This window comes from Dermacentor variabilis, chromosome 3 (assembly GCF_050947875.1).
Source record: "Dermacentor variabilis isolate Ectoservices chromosome 3, ASM5094787v1, whole genome shotgun sequence".
Lineage (NCBI taxonomy): Eukaryota > Metazoa > Arthropoda > Arachnida > Ixodida > Ixodidae > Dermacentor > Dermacentor variabilis.
Window position 1 is genome coordinate 79,036,385 of NC_134570.1, and position 16,532 is coordinate 79,052,916.

The window sequence follows — 16,532 nt, forward strand, 5'->3', positions numbered from 1 at the left end:
GATGCACATTTTGGAGAAATGATCAACGAAGTTTTAGCCAGTCTATAAACAGCCAGTTGCACATCGGATGCTGTTTTAACTTTCATGCACATGGCGTTCACGTTTAAAGGTGAAAAGCGTTCGCAAGACGCGCTCTTTGGTTGAAAGACAGCGGTCAAAGCCCACGCTTACGTCCTTTGCCGCCGTCGCCTCAGGCGACGAAGTGACCTACTGATTATACAGCTGCCTCGTGTTAAGACATCTCTTCATGAAAGGCCAATCAGTAAGGTCACGCTCTTGAGCGAAAGCAACGTGGCTTAGAGCAGAACGATGTGAGTCTGATGGCGAGACAGAATAAGGAACAGCCATTTGACATGAACCCAGAAGTGGACTCAAAGCCTGAGGATAATAGTGCGGTAGCATGGAGTGTCGGCAACCTTCAGTTTATCCAGTGGTACTCTTTTCTCTATAACATCGTTTGTTCTTTTCCATTCCTTCTCTTCTGTTTTGTTATGCATCGTTTGCTGTGGAGAGCTTGAGTTAGAAATGAGCTCGGATACGTGAGTTAGTTTTGTTGGGCAGAAAAAATGAATAAATGAACTATTGATATTAAGGCTAACAAATAAAGAAAAAGGGATACTGATGAAGTCATAATAAAGATAAGGAAATTTAACTCAAATATAACGTCTGTCATGCCGCTACCGAAATGCTGTATGCACGTTCGAGTCTTGAACCTTTGATGCACGAGTACTTAACATTAGCATTAATGGCAAGTCCAATTACAAATTGTAGGTCGAGCACCGTGCGTATTACAGAACATAAATTCGCAACTTCATACGTAATTGTACAGACCCACTTAACACATACATTGGTATAACTCGGTGCCTACGACAAAGTTTTTCGGTATTTTAGTCTTTACCTGCAGATGAGTCGCTGACCTAGGTCCAAGTATTTTTTGCATTGTAAAGGTGGGGCCGGCCAACAAAAGGTGCTTGTCCAACCTTTCTAGATTTTCTTTGTAACATTTTCTTGCTCTTTCTGCAGCGTTTTGGGCTTTCATGAAGGACGTGACAAAAGTTCCTTGCTTTCGTCTTTCACAGTTCCTATTTCTTCTTCACCCAGAGCAAGGCATGGCAGGACAGCGGCTTTTGGGTCATGGCGACCTTTACAGTATTCTCAGTAAACTAGCTCTTGCTGCGTCTTGGTCGTCGAACTTCTCTTAACGCTGTTATAATTTCCCAGACGCGTGGCGTAGTGGGCGCTTCGGGGAACAATAGATTGGATCTACGTCACGCATAACTACCATGCTGCTCGTACGCAGTATGCTGCCCATGTCATCGGTGACGAAGCAGTGGCCTACGACAAATAGCTTCTGATTTCTTTTCCTTTTAGAGAGATGGGAGGGGGGGAAGAGGGGGGCAGACAATAAAATGAATGACCTTTTCCGTAGAGTTGGGAGCGTTGAGTGAGTGAACAATGGAGTAACTTGCCAGAGCCTTAGCTCAAGGATGAACGCATCTGAAATTTTCATTAATGAGTGCGGGGGGGGGGGGGGGAGGGCTAGAACGCACCTCTTATCAGGCTCGCAATTTCGTTGCGTGAAGTAGTAGTGCAAACTTTATGTTAGGGGTCAAGTTTGGCAACAAAAACGCCACTGCGCGTACGAGACACGGCTGCTACAAGCAGCATCTCGCGCTCTGTGACCTTTCCCCAGTATCAATCCTACAAAATGCCTGTGCGTCAATTTGTGAAAATGCGTCATTGAACAAGTTTTCTATTTATACGCTCGGTAGCGTAGAAGCAGCAGTTACCATGAAGTGCCGACGTAAAAAGTCTGCATTGGAATGTTTGCCAAAAGTCCTAACAGATGGCACTCGCATGACGATCACCAGAGGAGAATGAAGAAAAGTTAACAGATGACCTTCGCGTTTCACGCCGTGGGTCTAGAAAAACGATGTGAAGCAACTATCGCGTGCGAATTAGATAGGAAGGCGAAGAACAAGGAGTGGCCTTACGACGCCCGCAGTTTCATCACGTCATGTTTGGCAATGGAAACGCCACTCCAAGCGTGAGATGCTGCGGCGACAAGCACGCTGGCTTCATGCTGTCTATAGACTGTTTTACATGAACGTGCCCAGAATTTCTAGAATGTGCTTTAAACTATTCTAAAGTATGAAGCTGGCGAATTGCATCGGCTGAGGAGAAGAAAATTCTTGTTACAATCAAATATGAGGCTGAGCTCCTCCTAGATTCACCACTTCCTTGACGACCACATTCAAACATTCAGCTAAGAAGCTGAATGTTTCTCAACATGCAGCGCCCGTTGCGATTCCAGTGGTAAGGTACTTATTTCTAGTGAATATTTTACAGCGCACTTTTTAAGGGGAATTTCGTAACTGTCTTCGTGAGGTGGGAATACTGGAGAGCGGTAGACTGCTCGGTATAAAAAATTCAATAAAGATGTAGTGCAGATTCAACGCACATGCTCGAATAAAAGTGAAGCGAATCTTTCGTGAAGCGGTTCAAGAAATGCTATGAGCTTGCCTATTTAATTCTTGTACATTTAACAATAAGAAAACTAGCGCTCGCTTGCCCGTGCTGCGCAATGTGACCAATATTATGTTGGCTTGTCTTTCATCATTTATTCTTGTTAATTCTAAGTGTGCCGGTCGTTTCTTGACCAATTTCCCGTTGTGGCGTATGTGCCGCGGTATGAAAAATGCATTCATCATCGAGAGCGGATGATCATTTCAAAGAGCTAGATGGCGTTGACAGGATATGTACCATGATAAATCTCCCGTTGTGGGTACGTACCATAGTGCGGAAAACATCATGATAATCAACACGTTGTGACCATATGAAACAGTTAGCAGCTACTTGGTATTTACACGAGAAAAGTATGCATGAGATGGCCTCTGTTGTACATGGCGATCCCCTATGGATAGCTTCTGTTGCGATTCACAGAGAAGAGCAGCTCGCATACTACGTATTTTTTAGACAAATTAGTCGTTTTATAGACGTAACTAAAACGCAGGATTGTTCTCTGACACGACTGGTCAGGTTGGAACTCCTGGCAACACAAAAAAAAACTTTAAATCACTATTCCAGTCGAGATGTCATGGAGGTCTTAGGCGCTACCTGTCTGAGATGTCTATTATGTTCTCCGAATTTGTAAACACCCTTGCATACTTTATTCACTTTATGACTTGCTGAAACCTGGCAATAAAGGAAAAGAAAAAAAAAAGATTCTGGCATAATGACTACAGAATGGGGCTCGTACACTGTGGGTGGGCGAGGTCCGAATAACACCGCCAGGTGCGCATCCTATATCTTTTAAATAACGCCCCGGAGGAATCCACTCGATCACAAACCGAACAGCAACCGACAGCCAGACGGACCGATCCAAGCGAAACCATTGGATGGTATAGGGCGCGAACGCTTCGTTTACAAATCAGTCAGCCATGCAACGTGAGTCGGAGTCTCGAATATGCCCTTTAAAAGGTAATCATGAATTCTCAGAAAATATAAATTACCTTGCGAATACCTAACTCCAACTTTGTTGTGTGCTTATCTTAGCCAGTAATTTGCGTTTTTGTTTCTTACGACGATTTCAACCGGCCCCTCTTTGTTTGGCAACGAGGAGGGGCCGGAATGGAAAATATTTTGTCGGTATCACATCTGGGTTGGGCTTTATGGCTTCTGTCGAAGATCAATTGATTAATTACTTCATAACTTACGTGATGATAGCCTCCATATGGAAGCTGCTTCAAAACGTGAGAAAATGCATTGCGCCAAATATATCAATGAGAAATTGTCGTACACTTATACTACATACTGCAGCTAACAAAAAGACGAAGCGAGCGGTAAAGTATGGCCTTCCAACGGCAGGCATTGACTAAATTTCTTAACAAAGAACAAAAATGCAGAAGTAGAGGAGGAAAAGCATATATATATATATATATATATATATATATATATATATATATATATATATGGTTGAGACGTCTCAACTTGTTGAGATTCCGGATGCATGATTGAAACCGCAGTCGCCACTTTCCTAAGTGTTCAGGAGGAGCTCGTTTGACACACGTCCTGGCCCCTTCGTTCACTCGCTCCCTCACTCTCTACCACGTAACCGGCTTCCCACATATCACACGCATGCACTTTTTTCCCACTTTGACACTCCTAATGCTGACGCATTAAAAAGTAAATCGAAACTAAGTCAAAATAAAACGAGGAGTCCGTAGGGGATGTTTAGTATCACGACATATACTGAAAGACATATTTGTCAAGCAAAGGAAGAAAATCGTAGAGAGAGCAAGTTATAATACCCGTGTTATAATATCGAATAATATCTTATAATAATATATCCTTGGAGCTTCAGTTGCGGTGTCATACCAAGCACCTCAGTGTGCCTGTTTCGCGCTACCAGCGTCTCATCGGCGTCTTAGTCAACACCCCCTCCCTCCCCACTCCCCTTTGCACTCACGCACGCACTCACATGAAATGCAGTTACAGAATACGCGAAAAAAAAACGCTGATGTGATTAAATAACTTCACAATTCCTCGAAAACAAGTGCAAATGAAATTATGTAATGTGGAACTTCTCAACACACGATTCTCTGTATGGGAACAGCGTGCTTCTTGAGCTATCAAGATATAACACGGACGTTCTTCGGCTTCAAGAAAGAGGCAGATGGACGCGGCGCGCCAGTACACCTGAAAATTTTTTTTTTACGACCTGTGACGTCAGCCCACTGTGTACGAAGCAAAAGGAAGTTCAAAATGTCTTAGCGGGGAATGAGATTGTTGAAGAAGGCACAAGTGTGTCGTGCGTAAACATACGACTGCGATGGCTTTCGGTCAATTTCATTGGCGTCCTACAGGAGGCTGCGTGATTAATCCTGCCACTTCTAAAATTGTATGCGCACTTGTTTTTTGACAGTACGTGCGTCCAAGTGCATAAGATATGCCTTTTCTAGAAAAAATGGCGGAATTCCAACAGCATTGGTGTGTAGTGCAGCCAAATGGTTGGAAATAATTATCCAGCGTACTCCAAGGCGGAAAGCAATCTTGTGCCTAACGTTAGCTTGCTGAGTTGTTTGATGTTATTGAACTTACAGCTTTTTTGAATTTTAAGCTGCTCTAAGCATACTGTTGAACGATATGTGTTTAACTTCACAAAAAATGAAAGGCAAAGACAATTACACCAATTTAAGGACTGCAAACTCTTTCTAAATACGGCACATATGATGGTTGCATAAAGAAATGATGCCGATCCCACACACTAGGTATCGACGTTATGCGAAGCATTTTGCTGGTACCTGATTAACAGAATCGTTTGAGATTACGCAAAGCATTACCGGATGGACCAACGTGCTTGTGTAAGAACGAAGGGCCATATGATTGCCGCAAGCATGTTTATGACGACAGCGGCAACACGACGGGTGCGACGCCCTGTGGTCGAGATGAGTGACGACGAGATGAGCTCTGTCGGCGTCACACGATCGCTTGACTCCGACGGCACCATGTATACTCCTGCCGCTCTACGCTAATTTACGACATGCCGATTTATGGAACGTATACGCATGCACTTGACTCGCGTAAGCGAGAAAAGCACGGATTGGGACGCCGTCAGCGACTGCGTGTTAGTCACTCGTAGTACGCACTTACGGCTATTTCAGGTAGTGTACGTTACCGAGTCGACGGCATTTACCAACTCCGGCAGTGAACGTTGCGAAACTTAAAAATATGTTCTACGTGGGCGCTCAAGAAGGCGTTAGAGGGTCGCACAATTTCTACAGAGCGTTAGCTGCCAAGAGAAAAGTATTGGGTAATTCTGGAGCCGGTGCCACCTCACGCTGCGTCATTGTAAGCGCGAAATGTCACGGGAAAAGAACCCCAGAGAGGGGTACCTGACGCACGCGTCAAATGTATCAAATAGGAGTATGCGTACGATACAGTGGGTACAGAGCACTATTGGCTGCTGTGCTCGAAAGAACAGATTGGATTACACAGTCGGTATCGCATTTCTTTTTATTAGATGAGGTCCGAATTGTGGCTAGACAGGAAATACCTACCTACCTACTGTTTTGCCACACAGGTAACAGTGAACCGGTCTATCATTTCCGCCTCGATGATATTGCGGGTCAATTCACTACTACCTCTCCTGACAATTTTAGAGGCACGAAAAACTGAAATTCACGTGAGCTTTTTCTTTGCTTCGTTTTGTTCTTGTTCTGCACTGTTTTCATTTTGCTTGCATTTTCTCAGTGTACATGAAGAAACCCTTCCCATATTTCTGCCATACTATACCTATGTTACCGAAGGCGATCATTAAGAGGCAATCGTCTACAACATACCATTGACTTGTGGGAAATACTATGCTAGTCAAAGCCGAAGATGTCTTAATAATATTGATAATTTACATCATGTATTTCATTATGGAAGCAAATAAACAGACTTCTCGCTCAAGTGTCAACTGGATAAAAGACTGAATTTTGGCAACTTTGTTTTATATATACAAATTAAAACATATTGTCAGCATGATTCTGAATGTTGCTTGGATTTCGCGTGTTTTTAGCAAACCTTGGTACTCGTATCGCCGGTTTATGAGCTTTTTGGGCTATTAACTAACGTATTTTTGTATCTATTTAACAACACTGCTACCTAGCCACTTATCGTGCTGTCGGAAAGTGCCTGGAATGAGGGAAGGGATGCTCCACATTTAAATAACGCATAGAGCATTGTTTAGGCTCTCTGAGGAAGCATGACAACGTTCACTTACCATCATTAGTGATTTCGAACTCAGACCGGTACTGCTTGCCTGTATTACATCCTACTGCAGTGTATGTCTGCCACTATAGTGTTTATCGTGGTATGATCTTACGTAGATTTGCTGGATTATACGTTCCTGAATATTGCCAATCTGCTTAATGTTTGTGGGAATAACTGAGAGGCGCCACCTGCATTCGCTGAATCTATAAAGTGAGAGTACTTCATGACATTTGATGAAATCGTGAAGCCATGGCAAACAATCTTGCGTGCCAGTGCTATCGGTACTTTAGGAACAGCAATGAAAAAGTTAGTCAACTTGAAGTTCAGGTGAAATGGAAGGCATTATTATTAATTAAAATTTTGTTTTTCATGTCGGGATATGATTTTATCCTACGAACAGCTTTAACGTAAGAGCGGCTTTTGAACGCGGGCTTAGATTCAAGCGAACTAGTGAAATAAGCGAATCCATCTACTGCTTAGCACCACCTCATCCTCCAAAATTATTTTAACCAAGTTATTAATTGGTATGATACCTGGCTAATGACTCTAAATTTATCAAAATGTAAATGGATGTCCTTCACCCGCAAACGCACCAACTTGGACTATTCCTACTGCATTAAAAATCTCCCATTATCTCGGACCTCATCATTTAAATATCAAGGTGTAAATCTTTCAAGAAACCTCTCCTGGACTTCTCACATTACCACCATCTGTGCCAGTGCTTCTAGATCACTGGGTTACCTGCAACGTAATCTTCGGAACTCACCTCCACTTATCCGCAAACTGGCATTTCAAACATTTGTTCGCCCTCGACTTGAGTTCGCCGCTCCAGTCTGGTCTCCCCCCCCCCCCCCAAAATTATTTAATTAATATCCTGGAATCAATCGAAAATAGAGCCGCACGTTTCATTTCCCGGAATTATGACTACCATTCTAGTGTAACTCCCATAAAGATTCACCTTTCACTTCCGCTGTTAAGTAATCGTCGTGACATAGCACTTTTGTCATTATTTCATAAATATGCCCACCACACTAACAAACGTTCCCTACACCCAGAAACGTAATCGCGCACGTCGCACAGATTACACAGTCATCATAGCTTCACGCGCATCTATGGTAAAACAGAAGCATTTAACTCGTCTGCAATTTCCCGTGCCCTACGGCTCTGGAACAGCCTCCCCGACAACATAGTTGCAGAAACTGACCGTGAAAAATTCAGGCACTCACTCAAGTCGCTTAACCCTTCTTAACCATTGATATCACACTCACTGTTCTCTGTTATATTTCCTACCTTTTCTTGCACTGTAATACGTTTGTTACAGACTTATAGATTTATTTTTTTACTGTACTCATATGCAGCATTATGTAGCTAATATGTTTCTCTAACTTTTAGGCTGTGCACTTGGCTGGTGTTCTTTTTAGTTATTATTGTTGTTCCTAGATTGTATGTACTTACTTGATTCTATGGCCCCCTTACTCAATCCCCATGCAGGGGCCTTGTAAGGTTTTTTTTTTACAAATAAATAAATAAATATCTATGTCGCCATTACTTCGATAATTCGGGAGAAGTCTGAGAGTAAGCCAAAGCTCTCGACATTGCGGATTCGGCTGTACCTGCAGAACACATTAAGCCACACGCGTTTTCTTTACTTTGTATAAAGCAATATACTGCTTGCAATGTCAAGTGGGTAGACGTTTATAAATCTGTCACGAGAGGTCTGCACTTGACCATAGTACCTTGTTTTTTCCTTGCGTCCAAAAAGCCGCTTAAGCATGGTTCGATACCGGCGTGACAGCAGCATTCTTGCAGGGATTATTGCTTATGACACATCGCGAAGTGAGTGCATTATACGTGTATTTTCACAAATTTTAAGCATTATTATGACATAAATAATAGAAATGAAGTTTGCAGTAAGAGACGCAGTTTCAGTACACTTCCCATGCATGGCGAACTTTAGGCACATCTGTTTCCAGAAAGCCGATTCTATTTGACTCGCTGGACGTCGGGAAAGTTTCACAGGTACTTCAGCAGGTGTTTACATCAGCCTCAAGTTTTCTTGGGGCGAAGGGCGAATTCGTCTCAGTCAAGCTGCCGCAAGGCTGTCAAGAACCTGGGAAGGTCAGACCAGCATGTCATTTTCACGTGCGTCTCGGCATCGCAACTTGATCTTTAAAGCAATCATTGTCTGGGAGTTGGAGAGATCGCCATGAAGAAGCAGAAAAGAAGTGTCCGACGGTGATGACATTCCCTAATGCGAAATTTGAGCGTAGCTTCATAGGTGTTTTCATTTCGCGATATGTCCAGGCAAAGATTTGAGACCGAAGTCACCGCGCCGACTGCCAGTGCCGACGGCGCCTTCGCAGAGGGCACTGACGGCACTATGGGGACGCTGGCATGATGGGCGGCATCGCAGCCAGCTGCGGAAGAAGGCGACGGTGAACGCGCGAGCAGTGGCATTAGCGCGTTCGCGTTGTTAAGCCGAGGGACGCCGATGCTAAACCCAGAAAGCGGTGCCTAAGAGCCGCGCTGTAAAAAAATTTTCGTCTGAGAAAGTCGATAAACTCTGCTGCTATACAGAGAATTCGGGATTTGACTGCAGAACACATGATGCCGCCTTTTGATGCCGGCCAATATCAAGTACTTCAAATTGAGATTTCAAATTTCTTTGAAGAACTTCCCAATCATCAATACGTTACCGCTGTTTTCTGTTTTTTTTTTTTAGTTCGTAACTCAAACGTAGGAAGGTAGGCTACCTGAAAGCCAGGTATTTCAAGACGCCGTTAAAAGGCACCCGCAACACTTTTTCAAGGACATCATTTTTGCCCCATGTTTTTCGTAGTATGTCGAAGAACTAACAGCAAAAGAAAAGGAAACATTCTAATTGATGCACACAAACGCAACCCATTTTTCACAGACATTTCAAAATATAAAACAAATAAAATGGAAGTAACCCTTAGCTCGAATTTTCGTGGCTACGAATGCCACATTTAACTCTCTCGTGACGCCGTAGTTGGCGCCCAATAGCTGCAGAGCAACGATGCCAAGTAAACGAAATAGGGGACATTCGAAATCACAAGCGCCATTTATCGACTTGTTGCTAAACGCATCCACCATTTTTTGTAGGGCACGGCAAAGCGATATTGCTAGCTGGACAGCATAGCTACACGCATAGCTGCTGCTTTCATCCATGTTCCGTGGCATCATTCAACTGCTGTTCGCTGCTATATGCGAAGCAAGTGGTTTGTGATAACACTGGAAACAAGCTGGGCTGCTCCTTTCTTTTTTTCAGCGATAGACATAAAAAAATTCTGAACAAAATAAAATCAACATGCTAAACTGTGGCCGACGCCGACGACGTTTTCCGTGTCACTCCCTCATATCTGTTTTGTCTGACGTGTTCAACAAAACCCAAAAAATTAAAGTACCTTATGAGAAGACAGCGCGATTGTCACAAAATTTGTATTATTATTAAATATAAAGAAGCTATGACAAGCTAGCATAAGCGTGCAGACGGAGAATTTATTAATGCCATTTTTTTGAGCGAAAAGTCTGGACTGCTCACCAAAGTACACGAAAGCAGGTATTGCTCTGCGAGAAAAAATGGAAAAGCGACACGACGTTCGGCGCACAGGGTCTTCACGTGTTCAGAGCAGTTCACCAACGGCAGAGACAACGACCGCGTGATCGATCCTCGTGCTGTCGCTGTGTCACCACGCAGTACGCTGTTGAGTCGCATGTGCGTTCGCTTTCTTGTATTTGTGCGTTTCTTCGTTTTGAGCTCTAGTAGTGAGACTCCGCGTGATACTATCGTGCGCCTCACCACGTGTTTGGAGGGTTACTCATGCTTTTGCGCTTTGTTTCAAGCCGGAGTGCCTATAAACAGCGAATTGCTCAATGCTTACGAACGCCTGCAACAAAAAATCAGTGCGGGAACTCGGTAGTTGACGGAAAGTGAGAAAGAGAGAGAGACAGGGAGAGAGAACATGCACAACGTCCTATTATGCGACAACTTGATACTTACGGTGACGAATGACAGAAAACAGTTCACGGAACAAAATAGCTCCCGGTCATAAACTTGCAGGTCACGTTTGTCCTCTATTTTCAGGGAACGTGCATGTGCGACCTGATTAGCACATTTTCAGTTTCAACTCAGTTTCAGTTTCAGAAGCGAAAATTCAACGCGATCGGATCCAGCAACCACCTGCAGTGCTCATTAGTTGCATGTATGTGACTTTATCAATTTAGGCGAACAGCACTACGCTGCGTGTCCCACTTACGTTAGCCAAGCCCTTCAACAAAAAATTGGAGGTTGCTTAAGCTTCGCTTTCAAGAGTGGAACGCGATAGCTTTATCGCACCCCGTTCGCACCGCCCACTCATTCGCTTGGCATGTTCTTGAGTCGCACAAAGGCGAAACGTGCTCCTGAGCAAGCGGAACGAACCAAAGAACTCGGTGCCTCGGAGGGAGAAACAATCTACGCGAGCCAAACGTCGTGATCGGCACGTACAGCCGGGCCGCGACGCGCCATGAAGGCGGACGCGATCATGAGGCTGACGCCTGGATTGGATCATCCTCTATCTCGCTTGGGTGCACCACGCAGACACATGACTCCTCACCAGCAGTACGGCACACATCGCAGGGGACGCTTTCCCACCAGACGCACTACGGCTCAGCGATCACGTCAGAGGCATCCCGCATCGGACGCTGCACCTAGGAATTGCGCTGTGAGCGGAAAGAGGAGCCGCGTCACCTAAACACGAGGGTTTGAGTGACGCACGCTGGAAGTTGGAAGTGGCGAGAGCCAGAGAACTTATTAAACGCAAGGGTATTGGGACATTCTCACACTGGTCCCCGCCTGGCCCCAATGCGCTCAAAGGAGACGAAAGGGAGACGTGGGCGAGTGGCGCGCCACCTGTAGGGGCAACGCCGTACATTGCGAGGAAATGGTCTTCTGTGTTTGCGGCAAGATGGCTCTGCGTGTGCGCCAAGCACAGAAGAAATGTAGCGTAAACGTACTTCGCTACTCGTATAACTGCGACTTCTGTAATTTACATGTTCATAATTACCGTTATATACCGCAGTATAACCTTCTACGGCACGTTTCTAAGGCAACACCGCATTCACTAGAAGCATTTCTGTCTCGCTTTGAAGCATGGAACTCACGGCTGAGTGGTAACGTCAGCGTCTCACACTCCGGAGATCCTGGTTCACTTCCCACCCAGCCCGTCCTGCAAGTTGTTTTTATTTATGAATTGCCTTCCGCCATTTTTCGCTCACGAGTAAACGCCGCCGACGCCGACGCCGATGCCGACGCCGACGACACCGGCTTTTCTGCGACACGAGCTCCTTAACGCTGTCGCGCCAAAATATAAAGAAAGCACAGTCCAAGATACAATTATCAGACCTGCAGCGTTCGGCCGTCAACGTTCTGACAACGGAACACCATAGGTCTTAAAATCGCTATTTGCAGCATGTTAATTCAATTTTTTTTCGTTAAGCGCCTTGGATAACGTTAGCTGGGACACCCTATACATTGCAGGAGCTTCACTTTTTTACCTGTCCCCCCATTTTTTGCAGACGCAATGAAACTGTGGCATTGTAATGCAATACAAGGTTGTTTTAGAGGCTTCAGACGAAAATTCGGGAGCGCATGAGTAATTGTTCAGGGTACTGAGATCAGGTTCTCAGCCCACGTCGCCGAGAAAAGAGGATCGGCAAAGGTTTTGGTTTCACAGCGGTACGCCTCTAGAAATTGCCGTTCCGGCAGAAATTCAAGTATCCAGTTGAAGCGAAAAACAACAAAGACAGAAAAAAAAAACAAGGACCGATAATGGGTACCTGATATCTATTGTAACCACCGTCTGTCCCTGGATCTTGCGCTTCACTTGCAGTATGTTGCATCAACAAGGCCGAATTTTTACCCTTCTCAAGGATATTCAAAGGCGTAAAGACAAGCAGGTATGATAAGTTGATAGGTGCCGGACCGTTGAAGATGGCCCTTCCCTAATCGCTGGACTATGAAGGCGACTGCTGCATTTTATAGTAATGAATAGCCACAGAGAGACGGTCGCCGTTCCGCACAACGTATACAGGGCCTCAGTGGCTACGCCTCAGAGAAGACGGCGGATGGGGCCAGTGTTGCGCGATCACTGTGCATTTTGAATATCCGCTACTCACGTGATTGCCTAGACAACTCAGATTGCTGATGGCGTTCTCTTAGTGCTCTCGGATCTCGGAGGCAACGGCGTTGCCTCTATGGTTGCAACAGTTTCGGCGAGACAGCTGTTGGCGCACCATGTGTTCGGGACGTTGATGCGTCGTTCCCCTGGTTGTAACACCTTGCTCGTGGCTGGAATTGTTAGGCAATACATAAAAGGATTGCAAAATTTTATGTCATATTTTGTTTCCTCGCAGTACTCGCAATACCTCACTGCCTTTCCTGTCTCTCTGTCTCTCTCTCTCTTTCTCGCAATATCGTGCGAACGTTAATCGCACATAATATTTTCACGTAGTTTCATAGAATGATCACGTCGCATACTTCGACCTTGGGTCTGCGGCACGAGATGCCTGAAATTGCTGCATCGTGATGCCGTTAACGGTGGCACCGAACAAGAATTCTCGTGAGTGTTGCGTGCCCCCTTTTAGCGATCAGCGCTACCCCTTCTCTCACATAAAACGCGAGTACAAGTATCGTATGTACACAAGTGCACTTAGCCTACAAAACGAAAGAAATCGAAACGAGGAATTAATTGCATCCTCGACAAACCGCACCACCCGCCGTGGTTGCTCAATGGCTATGGTGTTGGGCTGCCGAGCACGAGGTCGCGGGATCGAATCCCGGCCACGGCGGCCGCATTTCGATGGGGGCGAAATGCGAAAACACCCGTGTACTTAGATTTAGGTGCACGTTAAAGAACCCTAGGTGGTCGAAATTCCCGATGTCACCCACTACGGCGTGCCTCATAATCAGAAAGTGGTTTTGGCACGTAAAACCCCACAATTAAAGAAACAAAACAAACCGCACTGATGCGCGCCGGGGCGCCCTGGTGTCCCGCTTCAGCCATGCAATCGGCCTCAGCCAGGGCATCCCGCGGCGTACCAGTGTGGTTTGTCGAGAAAGTCATAAAATCGCGCCGCGTGTGTGCGCGCACATAAAATAATAGAATTTCATAACACTCCTACACGGGCACACTAACGCCAGTAAGACATGTAAGACGCGAATGTCACATTAAGGTCTGAATCTGCGGTATATAGCTCCGAAGCCGATATATTCAAGGGAAACAGCGCAGAAGACGAATGTCGTGCTATGACTCTGCGGCTGGAAAATGTCCATTTGCCATGTTATTATTTTATTTTTTTTTTAGGTAAAGGCACGGGCCTTAGTCTTCTGTTGTACCTACTGCCTGTTTCATTCCTTGCTCGGTTTATATCCTATAAACCGAAACAAGGCAATTCTTCGTCTACAGTACCTTTCGCACATTTTGCTGAAGCTTTGAGTCGCTTGATCTTATCAAACAAATAATGAGGTGTCATTGATATCTTTGCGTCTAGTCGCCCAAATTAAGTGACATAAACAAAGTCAGAAATACTCGTACAGCGCATTACTGAGGCTTGCGGGCAATGTTACCATTTCTTCAAGCCAGTTTTGTAAGAGTGGTCCATAGTATTTTGAACTTAACGTTTCTAAATGTATTTTATAGTTATAATTAGAGTTGGTGATGTTCCAGGGGCCGCTGTCAGTTGTGTCTATCTGGAAGCCAGTGTTTGGGAAGTTTACGTACCGTTCTGAACCATTTATTTCTTCTGGTGGCTTCTTCGTAATTACATTTCTTGTTATGTTAAAAAACTTCATAGCAGTAACTCGAACACAGACAGACAGACAGACAGACAGACAGACAGACAGACAGACAGACAGACAGACAGACAGACAGACAGACAGACAGACAGACAGACAGACAGACAGACAGATGGATGGATAGATAGATAGATAGATAGATAGATAGATAGATAGATAGATAGATAGATAGATAGATAGATAGATAGATAGATAGATAGATAGATAGATAGATAGATAGATAGATAGATAGATAGATAGATAGATAGATAGATACTCTTTATTGGAAGGTAGACATTTTTGCCGACGTGCATATATATTCCACTGACATACTACCGATCATACGTAGTGGGTAGAGGATTAACAGATACCGGAGGAGCAGCAGTTCTCTAACGTACACTAAGAGCTCCTGAGTCAAGGAATGTTTTGCCCACCGCCATTAATGGAATACTGTCGCTGCGGCCCAGAAAGGAATCAGCGATTTCCTGCTCGGTCCTGGACTTCCATGGTTACCGCTCCACCACTGAGTGTCCCCATTGCTCCATACTGTTTACTGCAAGTGTTGTCGTGGCACGAAGCCAAAAACTAGAGGCTTCTAACAGTGCACGCAATTTTTGTTTCATAAATTATTGACCGCTGCGAACGGCTACTGCTATCGATAATTATTTTGCTGCGTTTTGCTTTCACTTGCACGTTGTTATATTACACTCAAATTTATGATGCGTGGTAGCTGACGCTGTGTCGCCCGCCGTGGTAGCTTAGTGGATATGTAGTTGCATTTCTGAGCTTGAAGTCGCGTGTTAGAACATGGGCTTGGCGGCCGCATTTCGGCCAGCTTCCAAGATGCTCGTGTACTTAAAATTAGGTGCACGTTAGAGAACCGCAGGTCGTCAAAATTATTCCGAAATCCACCAATACGACGAGCCTCATAAACATAGCGTGGTTTTGGCACATGAAACCCCAACATTTAGTTCCTTTAATTTACAACTGGTTAAAAATATTAGGGAAATAATCAATCAGTGTTTGGAAATATAGTCTGCAGACAGTTATCATCCAGTAATCATTCTTTGATAATATTTATTTCAGGCTTATATTTCCTAGGTGCCCTCAAATCAAGAAGTGGTCCTTGTAGGGGTAAGGCAGGCAGTTGCAATATATAACGTGCACGTGCACACACGTATGTAGCATGTTGCTTAAAGGGCAAGATACGTCTATTGCCTTCTTTTCAGGGGGTATTGGTTTTGTAGCATCGTTGCTGTGCGCATTGCAAAGTATACGCTTACGTAAAAGCAACGCGGACCCGAATGTAGGAAAGCGCGTGTCGCTTTCTCCTGATGGCCAATCATGACCGGGATAATGTATAAAGATTATATTACACTTCTTTGCCTGCTTTTCTTTCGTCAGTGGCCCTTGCAACGCTCCACCTACGTTCTCGCCTGAGTGGGCCGTTAGTGAGCGCTCGATGAAAAGACCGCGACATAATCGTCCAAAACTATTCGTTACGCTATACCGACCCATGATCACTCTGCAAAATTTTGATGTTCTCGTCCTCTCTTTTCGACTTCCAGTATCGCATTTCAAAGATTTCCTTGCATGGCCCCGAATTAAGGTGATTTAATTTCGCGCACGCTAACGTATTCCACTGAGTGCATAACATTGAAAGTAGCAAGCAGATAAGAATAAGTTCCTTCCGTCCTTCACTCGCCTAGCGGCCTGACGTTTTCAAATCAATAGGAGCAGGCTTCGCTGCGGCTGTACCTGCTCAAAGTTTTGCGCAAGGCGTAAATGAAAATCCCTTTCATTTTGTTCCCCGCTCAAGTTTTGCACTTCCTCTATTCCACGAGGCAGCGCTCATTATGCAAAAAATAATAATAGAGAACAGAAACAAGAAGACAGGGACACGAAAGTACTAAAGTCAATAGAGACCTTTATACGATGACTC